Source organism: Papio anubis, chromosome 19 (genome assembly GCF_008728515.1).
Source record: "Papio anubis isolate 15944 chromosome 19, Panubis1.0, whole genome shotgun sequence".
In the NCBI taxonomy this organism is placed as follows: domain Eukaryota; kingdom Metazoa; phylum Chordata; class Mammalia; order Primates; family Cercopithecidae; genus Papio; species Papio anubis.
The window spans coordinates 1,475,484-1,488,367 of record NC_044994.1 but is presented as its reverse complement, the minus strand read 5'-3'; the positions used below and the strand labels follow the sequence as shown (position 1 = coordinate 1,488,367).

Genomic DNA, 12,884 nt, shown 5'->3' with positions numbered 1-12,884 from the left:
TCCTGGCCTCAAGTGATCCTCCTACCTCGGCCTCCCAAAGCGCTGGATGACAGGCACGATCCCGGTCAAGCCTTCCTTTAACCACAGCTCTGGAGACTGCGCTGCCGCTTGGGCGACCGGGGCTGCCAGAGTTTCCGGAGGGAACGGCCTCCTGACTGCGCTGCTTGGGCTTCCAGGTGTTTCAAGACACGCAGGCTTCCCTCATGGTGCCGTCCAGGCTTTCGGGATGCAGGTGGCCGCAGAGCGCTCACGCAGGGTCAGTGCTGGCAGCCGGGGGAGCAGCACCGGCTCTGGCCCCAACGCGCGTCACCACGGTGACTCACCTCGCCCGTCCCGCCCGCCCCCGCGCCCGCCCCGTGGCTCGCCCTGCGCCTGCCTCCCGCGCCCCGCCCGCCCCGCGCCCCGCCCTGCGCCCGCCCTGCGCCCGCCTGAGTTCTTCCCGACCTCCGCGGCAGCCCCGGTTCTCCCTGCGCCTGCGCCGACCTCCGCTCACCCTGCTCCCGACCTCCAGGCCTCTGCCTGCCCTGCGTCTGCCCTCTGCCTGACCTCCTCTGCGCGCCTCCTGCCTCCCTGCGCCTGACCTCCGCTCCTCCTGCCTGCTCCCAGGTTGCCCATGCCTCCGCCCGCTCCCAGTGCCCGGATCCCTCCGCCCTCCTCATTCTCCTGCGCCTGACCTCCTGCCCCTCCTGTCTGCCTCCCATGCCTGCCTCCTGCCCCCGCCCTGCGCCTGACCTCCGCCCTCCCCGCCTCCGCCCCCGCTCCCCGCTCCCCCGCCCCCGCTCTTCGCCCGCCCCGTCCTCCCGCCTTCCACCCTCCGCCTCGCCCACCTCCCGCCTCCCCGCCCCGCGCCTCGCGCCTCCGCCTGGCCCGTGCCTCCGCTCCTGCGCTCACCCCGCGCCCGCTCCCCAAGTGCCTGACGTGTCCGCCTCCTCGCCCGGGAAGGTGGAGAAGGACGCGAGCTCCCCACGCTGCCCCAGGGGATGGTGCAGAGGCGTCCTCCCTGTCGGCGTCCCCACTCCACACTCCGGCATCCTCGGAACAGCCGGCACAGGCCGGGCGCGCGTCAGCTGTCCGGCCGCAACCCCCTGCAGGGGCACTCCTTGGCCTGCTGCTGCCAGCCAGGCTGCCCCAGACGCAGGCGTCAGGAGTGTGGCCAGCCCGAGCTGCCGACCCAGCTGCTCCTCCGAGCAGAAACCAGGTGAGGAGGCGAGGATGGAGGGAGAAAAACCTCATCCCACAAGGAAAGCTTGGTGACCCCGTCTCCAGGGGCAGAACTCCCCTCCCAGGAATGAGCATTGCACAACGGGGTTGCATCTGGTTCTGAGCGAGTCCGCCGCAGCTGCAGGCCCGGGCACCCCGCCAAGCAGACCCCCCCGGACCTCCGGGGCCCCGTTTCTACTGCAAGCAGCTGAGGGCCAAGTGTGCGCCCGGGCACGTCTCTTGGCCTCTCCCAGGCTCGGCTCCCCCATCTGTAAGAAGGTGGACGATGTCCGCCCTGGACAGGACCGCGGTCGCGAGAGGTGCCCGGGCCAGGCAAGGGCCACGAGCGCGGACCTGCTGGTTCCTCCCTCGATTCCACGCGTGGGCGTGAAGCGTACTGTTGGGAGTCAGGCACAAGTGTGACTTAGTAAGGAAGGGCGAGCGTTGCTGGGATGGGTGGGGAAAATGTTTTCTGCATCACGGGGCCAGCTGGAGAGGGGAGTGGCCGCCGCAGGATTCCTGGGTGCAGCTGAGACAGCTGGGCGGGGCGTGCTGGGCTCACACTGAGTTCAGCTCTCCAAATAGCCCTCGCGCCACTGTCCAGAACAGACGGTAAGAATTTCACGGGACTTCTGTCTGGAAGTTTGCGGTTGACAAGGCGTTTTTTACCTACATGATCACAGTAGCTTTCCCAGCAAGGCCGTTAGCTAGAGAAGGTGCCTGCCCTGCCCTGGAGCCTGAGAGAGGACGAGTTGCAGGCTTGTCCAAGAGAAAGGCCGGGGGGACCCAGCCACCCACCTCCCTGCCCCCTACTACCCTTCCTTCCAAAAAGCACTCAGGACCAAGCCTAGGACTCGCTACAAAGGTCGGTTCCTAGCTAGACTGGTGGGGACTGACTAGGAATGGAATCCAGGCAAACACCTGGCCCATCATAATCAGGTGCAAACCATTCTGACTCTATTTTTTAATGCCATCCTAATTTATAATACGTTAAACTCTGAGACAGGCCGAGAGCGAGCCACTTTGCTAAGGCCGGCATTATTCAATTTTTCCTTATTCCTATCAAAATATTCTGGGTCCTCCTCTCAGAAAGGGAAAGTCCTGCACGGCAAGTTTTCTGCCGTCTAGTCTCTCCATTCACAATCATTCGCTAAGGGCATTGGCATAGGAAGTAACACGCTGAGTCTCACGCACAACACACAGGAAATGTCCTCTTTAACCGTCAGGAACGTACATTCTAGTACCGGAGGTGGGACTTCTGAATGTGAAAGGCGGGATCCTCTGCTGGGGCAGGGCTTGGTGAGTGCAGAGGCTGTGGTGGGTACTGTCAGGCCTCTGAGCCCATGCCAAGCCATCACATACCCCGTGACTTGCATGTAACTGAAGAATCACAAAAGAAGTGAAAATGCCCTGCCCCGCCTTAACTGATGACATTCCACCACAAAAGAAGTGAAAATGGTCAGTCCTTGCCTTAAGTGATGACATTACCTTGTGAAAGTCCTTTTCCTGGCTCATAAACCTCCCCCACTGAGCACTTTGCGACCCCCACTCCTGCCCGCCAGAGAACAACCCCCCTTTGACTGTAATTTTCCTTTACCTACCCAAATCGTATAAAACGGCCCCACCCTTATCTCCCTTGGCTGACTCTCTCTTCGGACTCAGCCCGCCTGCACCCAGGTGAAATAAACAGCCGTGTTGCTCACACAAAGCCTGTTTGGTGGTCTCTTCACACGGACACGCATGACAGGTACAGACAGGAGGTGGTTGCTCAGCTCTCACAGAGCTACGTGGTGATGTCCTGCCCACCTGGAATCTGGGACCTGAAAAAGAGCACATGGGCTCATCGTAGCCTGGAGGTGCAGACAGTGGAGATCAAGTTGATTTAATCCAATCCACACGGGTAAAAATAGCTTAAAAAAAGGATTAACATTCCATTGGTGCTTTTAACTGAGAAAGTGCAGCACAGTTTTGGATATCTTTGCTGGCAGCTGTTCATTATGCAACAGTTCAGCTGGTGGCAGGAAGGGCAGGAAGAAAGATGAGCAGATCCAAAAGATCCAGAGATGGGGAAGGGGCCGGGAGGACGGGAGGGAAGTGGGTGAGGGTCTTTTCAGAGGTGAAGGGCAGAAGTCCCAGAGGTGGATGGGCTTTCTTTTTTTAAGCTGTTTTTACCCCTGTGGATTGATTGTGGTGAGCCAAAATCACACCACTGCACTCCAGCCTGGGCAACAAGAGCATAGTTCCGTCTCAAAAAAAATAATAATTACATATAATGTAATATATATCTCATATATCTATATATATATGTCTCATAAAATCTTAACCGTTTTTACATGTACAGGTCAGTAGCATTAAACATATTCACATTGTTCTGCAACAGATCTCCAGAATGTTTTCATCTTTCAAGACTCATCTATTATCATCTATTACTTTTTTTCCTTCTTTTTTTTTTTTTCCTGAGACAGTCTTGCTCTGATGCCCAGGCTGGAGTACAGTGGCACGATCTCAGCTCACTGAAATCTCCTCCTCCCAGGTTCAAACAATTCTCAGCCTCCCCAGATTCTAGGATGACAGGTGCCTACCACCACGCCCGGTTAATTTTTGTATTTTTAGTAGAGATGGAGTTTTACCATGTTCACCAGGCTGGTCTCAAACTCCTGACCTCAGGTGATCTGCCCGCCTCAGTCTCCCAAAGTGCTGGAACTACAGGCATGAGCCACCGTGCCCAACCTCATCTATTACTTTTTTTTTTTTTTTTGAGACAGAGTCTCGCTCTGTCGCCCGGGCTGGAGTGCAGCGGCCGGATCTCAGCTCACTGCAAACTCCGCCTCCCGGGTTCCCGCCATTCTCCTGCCTCAGCCTCCTGAGGCTGGACTACAGTTTCACCTCGCCCATGGGCTAGTTTTTTATTTTTAGTAGAGACGGGGTTTCACTGCATAGCTGTGATGGTCTCATCTCCTGACTCTGATCCCAGCCCCCGCTGCCTCGCCTCCCAAAGTGCTGGGATTACAGGCTTGAGCCACCGCTCCCGGCCCATCTATTACTTTTTAATGGAAAAGTAATAAAAGAGTATTTTCAAACACGTAAGCCCCAAGAGTATTTTCAAACACGTGAGCCCCAAAGGTAATAAAAGAACATTTTCAAACATGTGTAAGAGAGTTGTTCTGTTTCTGCTGCTTTCAAAACTCCCAGGGTGAGGGTGTCTTTCCTTACTTCACCTGCTCCCACCCTAAGTCTTGGGTTGGGAGATTCCAGAGTTGGTTTTCACCTGGCTCCCCCTGCCCATCCTGGAGCTTCTCTCCCTTCCTCCCAGCTCCTGCTTCAGCCACAAGTCCCTGCCAGCGTGTGTTCAAGACCAGGGGCCAGGCTGCGGGGGTGGAGGTTGAAAGTCCACAAATGTGTTGGGGCGTGTGACAGTGGGGCTCTGGGGCAGCCCAGGAGTTTGGACTCCTTACATGTGGCTTGATTCAACCCCCCAGTGTTGCAGAGGAAGACGCTGAGGCTCAGAGGCCACACAGCTAGTTAGGGGTTCATCAGGGACTAAGCCGAGGGTCCTGTCACCTCACTCAGAGCCCTTCCTACTAAAACACACTGAAGACAGAAGGGTCATGCTCCGCAGGGAAAAGGACCCCATCACAGCTGTGCGTGGGATATGCACCCCGTATGCTGAACTGCTGTACAGGACAGCCAGCCCCTTAGCATGAGACAGTTGTCAGATCACGTGTTACAGACTGGACTTGCTGCACTCTCTACACAAATATTTATTCTTCATTGTGTACTTTATGGATAGATGCTCACTATCGTCTTATAAGAGATGAAATGGGGTGGCGAGGAGATGTTGGTTAAAGGAAACACAATTTCAGTAATAGGAGGAATAAGTCGCTGAGAGCTGTTACAACATGGTGACTGTGCTTAGTAACAATGTATCGTGTTCCTGAAAATTGCTAAGAGAATAGAGTTTGAGTGTTCTTGTCACAAAAGAATAAGTATGTGAGGTAATGCATACATTAATAGCTCAATGCAAGGCTGGGCACGGTGGCTCACACCTATAATACCAGGACTTTGGGAGGCTGAGGAGGGGAGATCACCTGAGGTCGGGAGTTCGAGCCCAGCCTGAGCAACATGGAGAAACTCTGTCTCTACTAACAATACCAAATCAGCCGGGCGTGGTGGCAGCGCCTGTAATCCCAGCCACTCGGGAGGCTGAGGCAGGAGAATGGCGGGAACCCGGGAGGCGGAGCTTGCAGTGAGCTGAGATCCGGCCACAGCACTCCAGCCTGGGCGACAGAGCGAGACTCCGTCTCAAAAAAAAAAAAAAAAAATAATAACGTCAATTATTACTAACATTATTACTGTTATTAATAACATCAATTATCCACAATTGTCCTCAAAGATTTAGAAAAACAAAAAACAACAAAAGGGATCAGTCGATATTTCCTGGCGCAAAAAGCGGGCCATGCTGGGGCCAGGCCACGGATCTCGAGGCTCTGGTTGAGAGTTGCCTGCGTGTGACCGCTGATACGGCAGGACTCGTGCCCCACCACCTCCTGACTCATCATCACAGGAAGGAGGCCCGTGGAGGCAACTCCTCTGGGGCCGCCCTGCAGCTCACACTGGGCAGGGCCTCCCAAAGAGGCCACCTCAAGTCTTTGTGAAGTTGAGGCTCCTGCTTCTTAAAGTAAAACCAGAGGTGCTTCCTGTCCTTTGAAATTCTGAGCCTGGAAGGACTTAACTCATTTTAAAAATGGTAACAACTGAAAATCTAATGAATCTGCAGGCCTCTAAGGACATTGTCCTGGGTGTTCCCTGCCATAGGAGGAACTGTTGCCCCAGATCATAGCCCAGAAGGCAGTGGCCGGACTTCCCAGACAGATGCTTCCTGCCCTGGCTGGGAGTGCCCAGGGCAGCTAGGGAGAGTGGTTCCCGGGGACCTGGAAGGCTGGGAAGTGACCAGGGCCAGCACAGGGTGGGCCCTCCAGCTGGAGCTCACCCTCCATTCCTCTCCCTCAGAATTTATGCTCAGAGTCCAGTCACCCTTCCCCAAATTCCTCAAACTGTTGCTCACCTGTCAGTTGGTCTTAAATCAATGTAAGAGGCAAACTGTCTTCAAAAGGCTCATAGAGAATGTGTATTATGAAAAAACTATACATGGATTTCAGAATGTTTTTACACCAAAATAAACTCACATGAACTTGTTATAACATGTCTGAATAAGATTGAGTTTGAGGCACTAAGAAAGATAAGACATCAGTTTGACAGGAGCTTCTATCCAAGCAATATCAATTTTGCTAAAATTGAAACAAGAACAAATACCAAGACCCTCCTTGAATGACAAAGCTCTGTCACAGCCTTCCCTGTCATTACCCACTCTAGCAGCACAGCTGGCCCTCTGTATCTGTGGGTTCCACATCAATGGATTCAACTGACCGTGGATTGGAAATACCCAGAAAAAAAATTACATCTCTACTGAACACATATGGGCTTTTTTTCTTGTCATTATTCCCTAAACAATACAGCATAACTATTTACATAGCATTTCCATTGTGTTAGGTATAAGTAATCTGGAGATGATTTAAAGTATACAGCAGGTTAGAAGCAAATGCTAAGCCCTTTTATATAAGGGACTTGAGTATCCTTGGATTTTGGCATCCAAAGGAGATCCTGAAACCAATCCCGCAAGAATACCGAGAGCCAGCTGTACTGTCCTAACACCTCTGTGTCCTCCCATCTTCCACATGGTGCCATCATCCTCCTCCTAAAATCTCTTCCATGCATTTTATACTTTCTGTCTTGGCTGCCATTCCCCATCTGTTCACGTATGGTATCCACTTTTCCACTAGATCGTCAACATGTTTGTCATAGTTGTTTTAAAGTCCTATTGGATAGTTCCAACATCTGGGCCAGGCCTGGGGTTGGTTCTGCTCATTGCTGTCTCCCAACAATAGGTTGGGTTTTCTCTTGCCTTTTCCTATAACTTCTGTAGAGAAAAACGGAAGAGATTGGGATGAATGATACTGATGCCTGGAAATGGGCATGCCTCTTGTCTTGTATGGACATCACATCAGTGTGAGAGCTGGAGTCGATCTCGCCGGTGGTGAGCTGGGCTTGGGTTGTATGGTGGTGGTAGTCGCCCTCACAGGCAAAATCCCCTCCAGCAGCGGCTGCTGTGACCCTGGGCTTTATTTATGTTGACTCTGGGCTGTCAGATGGTTGTTTTTCTTTAAGAGCTTTACTGAGCTCACCTACCACACAATTGACCCATTTCAAGCATTCAATGGTTTTTAATATAGTCACAGATTTGTGCACCCATCACCACAATCAATGTTAGAACATTTTCATCACCCAAAAAGAAACCTCACCACCCTCACCTGCACCTGCCACTCTCCCAACCCTACCCAGCCCCTGACAGCCCCTCCTCTACTTTCTCTCTGCTTTCTGTCCTGCTCCTTTCGTAGAAATGGACTCATACAGCATGCGCCCCCCTGTGCCTGGCATCCTTCACTCGCACTCCGCTGTCCAGGCTCATCCCGTCTAGCACGCGTCAGTGCTTCATTCCCCCTTATTGCAGCACAGTACTGCATTGTGTGGGTGTCTGTGGGGCGAGGGGTTCTCCCCGCTCCTGCTCCATCCTCAGCTCTCCTGTCCCTGCTTGGCTGGCCCCGGAGGAGGCCTCCCTCCATGCTCTGGCTTGGCATTCAGTGTTTTTCTCCTGGTGGAGGCTGGGGAGATAGCCAGATTCTCCTGGTCCAGTCCCGCTCCTGGTCAGGCCCCCTGAACCTGGGCCTGAGGCTTTCTCAGTGACCCCGGGGCTCCCTCTAGGCTGTCACACTCCTCTGGTACCTGTGGGGAGTGGCCTGGCCTTGCAGGGGAGCTCAGACTGGGAAGTACAGCAGCCGCATCTGCACTCCTGCACCAGGAGGGGTTGCTCTGGTCCTTATCCCACTCTGGTTTCTCTCACCAAAGCCCAGTGGAGGCCCCGGGAAAAGAGCTGCTGAGGGGTGGGCTCCTGTGTCTGGGGCTTCCACGCCCTCTGAATGGTGGGACGAGCACGTGTGCGTTGCTCATGGAGCCTGTTAGCCTTTGAGCCACTCTCCTTCCCACTTTAGGAGCCCCTGCTGGGCTTTGCCAAAAGTGGAACAGGTTGCATCTCCTCTCTCCTGGATAGACCCTGTCCCTCCTTGGAAGTTGGCTGGAATTCTATGTCCACCAGGCCTGTGCCCACTGCTGTCACCCTATCTGTGGCACTCTGGGACAGCTATTTAGGGCAGAGTCTAGCTCTTTGTGTCCCTAGAGCCAAGAACAATGGATGGTATGCAGCTGACACTTAATATATGTGTACTGCATGAAAGACAACTGATAAATTAGTGATTCTTAAACAGGGGTGCACGGCAAGATTTCCAGGGAGTGAACCCTCCACCACATCATCTCCACCCCATCACAGCTCCACCCCACCACATCTCCACCCCACCAATCTCCACCCCACCACAGCTCCACCCCACCACAGCTCCACACCACCACATCTCCACCCCACCAATCTCCACCCCACCACAGCTCCACCCCCACCCACACCACCACATCTCCCCACCCCACCACCCACCCCACCACAGTTCCACCCCACCACAGCTCCACCCCACCTCACCTCTGAAGCACTGTCAGCCTTTGATTCAAGCCAGGGGTCCCTGCCTGGGCTCCCCCAGCATCCCCATAGAGTGAGCCTCGTAAAGGTCAAGGAGGTTTGCCTCTGTGTTGTAGGCTCCTCCTCCTGGTCACCCTGAACTCTCTGGAGCCCTGGGCCTGCACCCAGCGATGTCTCCCACCGCCTCCCCTGCAGCAGGCCTCCCACCACCAGCACGTGTGCTCCGCCAGCTCGGGAGGGTGACCGCTTTGGATGTAAAGAGGTCAGATGTCCACTGTGTGTTCAAACAGGGCCCTGTGGTGCAGACAGACCCAAGCAAAGACAGGGGACCTCAGGCTGGAGGGCTGGGGCCAGCTCTCCAATGTGGTCCAAATCAGCAGAGAATTCTTGAGCGACCAACAGGAAGTTCTCAGTTCAAACCCAGCCCACTAGAGCGGCTAAGGTGCACGGTTTGTCAAAGCATGAAAATAAAACATATTATTAGTAATATTCATAATCAAGTAAACCTTAATATAAAGCCAATTTGGGCCCCCATCTGCACACCACCCGGGCCCTGTAGATGCAGGGTATTCTCGTCAATGGCCAGCCAGCCTCCAGCGAGGGCCGCCTTTGCCTGATTCACACCACCTCAGCTGGGTGCTCTGGGATCCCACGCTACAGATGAGGGGTCTCATGTGCAACGAGGCTGGGGTCATAGGAACCACGGCTCATTATAAAGCACAGGCCTCCAGAGTCAGGCCCACCCCAGCAGCCTGGACCTGAGAGCCCCTTGTACTATGCTGGAAGGTTCTCGGCCCCAGGGACTCCCCCGGGACTCCTCTGAACAGGCCCTCTCACATCCATTTGGCCTGTGAGCATGGTTCCTCTGGTTGATCAAATATATTTTAAAATACTCTATGTGAAATATTATTTTTCTTTTAAAAAAAAATTTTGGGTCAAGCAGTGGCTCAAGCCTGTAATCCCAGCACTTTGGGAGGCCAAGAAGAGCGGATCAATGGTCAGGAGATCGAGACCATCCTGGCTAACACGTGAAACCCCATCTCTACTAAAAAATACAAAACTAAATGGCGAGGTGGCTGGAGCCAGGAACTCCAGCTAATGGGGAGGCTGAGGCAGGAGAATGCATGGAACCTGGGAGGCGGAGCTTGCAGTGAGCTGAGATCCGCCACTGCACCCAGAAGCCTGGTCTGACAGAGTGAGACCTCGCCTCAAAAAAAAAATTTTGGTTGGACACGGGTGGCTCAATGCCTGTAATCCCAGCACTTTGGGAGGCCGAGGTGGGCGGATCACGAGTTCAGGAGATTGAGACCATCCTGGCTAACACGGTGAAAACCTATCTCCACTAAAAACACAAAAAATTAGCCGGGCGTGGTGGCAGGTGCCTGTAGTCCCAGCTACTTGGGAGGCTGAGGCAGGAGAATGGCGTGAACCTGGGAGGCGGAGCTTGCAGTGAGCCAGGATCACGCCACTGCACTCCAGCCTGGGTGACAGAGCAAGACTCCGTCTCAAAAAAAAAAAAAAAAAAAAAATTTCCAGGCACTGTGGCTCACGCCTGTAATCCCACACTTCGGGAGGCTAAGGCAGGCAGATTACCTGAGGTCAGGAGTTCAAGACCAGCCTGGCCAACATGGTGAAACCCTGCCTCTACTAATAACACAAAAATTAGCTGGGTGTCGTGATGTGCACCTGTGATTCCAGCTATTTGGGAGGCTGAGGCAAGAGAATCACTTGAACCCAGGAGGCGAGGTTTCAGTGAGCCAAGATGGCACCACTGCACTCCAGCCTGAGTGACAGAATGAAACTGTCTCAAAAAAAAAAATTAATATGAACTGCTTCATGAATTTGCATGTCATCTTTGTGCAATGTCACACTAGTCTTCTCTGTATCATTCCAATTCCAGTATACATGCTGCCAAAGCAAGTACGAAATATTATTTTTCAAAAGAATTAGAACCCAAGAGAATACGTTAACTCGACTGCGCAAACACAGTCTAGCGTTTAGCAGGTCCCCAGACCGCCTTTATAAACTTCGACGCCCCCATTTGTAACCAAGACCACTCAGGCCGACTGACCTCAGAATACCATGGGTCAGGGTTACATTCATCCACCCACCGATACTGGCCCCGGTGCCCACTCGCCAGATCAGGAGGACCGTGGCTGCCCTTCCCAGAACCTACAGAGAGTAAATTCTGACAACGCTTCGCTGAAGGTGCCAGACAGCAGGAGAGCTCATTCCTAGCCTAACTCAGAACTGATGCCTGCTCGCCTGGCTTGCCACTGGGAGCCGCAGGTTCCTTTCCCCAGCGAGGCAGCGGGGAGGAGCAAGTGTGTTTCTGTCCTTGAAGTCCACGTGGCAACACCCAGGGCCCAGAGAGAGCTCAACACTGGGGCACCCCAGCCTTCCCAGCCTCCCCACGGCACCCTCCCACTCTCCAATTCTTGTCCCGGCCGTTGCCTCTCCCTGCACAGTTGGCAGGTGGAATGCCCACTTCTTTCTGGGGAAGCTCCATCCTTTATCCACCAAGAAGAACGTCACACAAAAACGCCAGGGTCTGATGTCATTCATTTTTCCAGATTTGGGGATTTAGTTGAAAATGACACCACCCATGGCCATTACCAGCCCAGTTCAAGAGCCAGATCGGCCCCTCCGGGTCCCCTTCCCCAGGGACTTCTCAGCATTTGGAGAGGATGAGACCCTCCTGTCTTCATCCTCAGTGCAGCTCAGAAAAGGGCGGGAGAGGAAGAGACACCCATCAGCCATCTCCCACGCTCCAGGTGTGTGTAAACACCAGCACTCAAACCTGGGCAGTGAGCCTGGAATCCTTACTACACATGCATGAAACAGAAGCAGGTGTTCTGAGAAACAAGACTGTGATCAAAGGCATGGAAGAGACAGCAAGAGGAGGAGGAAAGCGGGCAGACAGGACTGCATGGGTAATGTGGCTCACCCAGAGCACCAAGTCATGAATGCCATCACTGCCTTCAACTCAGGCGAGGAGCCCTGTCCTTGGCCTGCCCCCTCCTTACGGGGCCACTGGGATGTGCCCACAGCTCCTAGATGGCACCTCAGCCCCCAGACCTCCCCAAACCTACTCCTACGGCCCCTTCCTCCTGCAGGGTGGCCTGGGATGGCTGTGAGTGGGTGAGGACTGAAGTGTCCACAGGCATGTACCAGGAGACCCATCTCTGTGTGGGACAGAATTGGAGGTGGGGAGAAAGGCGGGTGTTGAAAGTGAGGACTGCAGGCTGAGACCAGCCGCCCCACTTCCATGTCCTGATGCAAATCAACGAGGAGCCCAAGAATTCTGATTTCTTTTTTTAATTTTCTGTCTTTTTTTTTTTTTTTTTTAAATTGAGACAGGGTCTCACGCTGTCATCCCGGCTCGAATGCAGTGGCATGATCACAGCTCACTGCAACCTCCGCCTCCCAGGTTCAAGCAATCAATCCTCCCACCTTAGACTCTGGAGCAAGCTGGGTACAGGCATGTACCACCATGCCTGGCTAATTTTTTAACTTTTTGTAGAGACAGGGGTCTCACTATATTGCTCAGGTTGGTCTCAAGGTCCTGGGCTCATGCAATCCTCCCATGTCAGCTTTGGGAAGTAACGGGATTACAGGTGTGAACCACTGTGCCCGGCCTAGCCTGAGAATTCCAAACTGGAACCCAGCTTTCCAGATATCACGGTGTATTTTTTAAGGTAGGAGAAGAGAATGTATCCTCTATGACTTTTGCGGCTTGTGTGCATTTGGCCACACCGCGTCACAAACAGCCTCGCCCAGGGGCAGTGAGGGTAGGGAGACCAGAGCCTGGAGAGCCCCAGCCCAGGCGGACAGGTCAGGGCTTCACCTGCTGGCTCGCAGAAGGGGGGTGGCCAACAGACACCAGGGAAGTCAGGGCTGGGATTCAAAGACAGGCCAAGGCTGCAGAGAGACCTGGAGCCATTTTAGGAAAGAAACGTGAATTCAGGCTTTGCACAGAACTGTCCCCATGTCCTTCCTGGGGAGGCCTTGGTTCATTCTGCGGGGAATCCCTTGTGTCTTCCCTCTG

At 53.9% G+C, this 12,884-nt stretch overlaps 1 non-coding gene across 1 annotated transcript; it reads right to left on the bottom strand.

Moving 5' to 3' along the window:
- Positions 1–10,654: 10,654 nt before the first annotated feature.
- LOC116271510 lies at positions 10,655–10,756 on the bottom strand. Its single transcript, XR_004180142.1, has one exon. It is a non-coding gene; the product is annotated as a U6 spliceosomal RNA (small nuclear RNA).
- Positions 10,757–12,884: the final 2,128 nt, after the last annotated feature.